Source organism: Nematolebias whitei, chromosome 3 (genome assembly GCF_014905685.2).
Source record: "Nematolebias whitei isolate Nwh7 chromosome 3, NemWhi1, whole genome shotgun sequence".
NCBI lineage: Eukaryota > Metazoa > Chordata > Actinopteri > Cyprinodontiformes > Rivulidae > Nematolebias > Nematolebias whitei.
In genome coordinates, this window is record NC_056500.1 from 4,387,480 (window position 1) to 4,388,152 (window position 673).

The window sequence follows — 673 nt, forward strand, 5'->3', positions numbered from 1 at the left end:
CAACGTCTGGTTCCCAACAACCATGTGCACCAACGTCTGGTTCCCAATAACCATGTGCACCAACATCTGGTTCATCAAAACCATCTGCACCAAGATTTGGTTCCCAACAACCATGTGCACCGAGGTTTGGTTCCCAACAACCATGTGCACCGACGTCTGGTTCCCAACAACCATGTGCACCAACATCTGGTTCATCACAACCATCTGCACCAACGTCTGGTTCCCAACAACCATGTGCACCGACATCGGGTTCCCAACAACCATGTGCACCAACGTCTGGTTCCCAACAACCATGTGCACCAACATCTGGTTCATCACAACCATCTGCACCAAGATTTGGTTCCCAACAACCATGTGCAACAATGTTTGGTTCACCACAACCATCTGCACCAACGTCTGGTTCACCACAACCATATGCACCAACGTCTGGTTCACCACAACCATATGCACCAACGTCTGGTTCACCACAACCATGTGCACCAACATCTGGTTCATCACAACCATCTGCACCAAGATTTGGTTCCCAACAACCATGTGCACCGAGGTTTGGTTCCCAACAACCATGTGCACCAACATCTGGTTCATCACAACCATCTGCACCAACGTCTGGTTCCCAACAACCATCTGCACCAACGTCTGGTTCCCAACAACCATGTGCACCAACGTCTGGTTC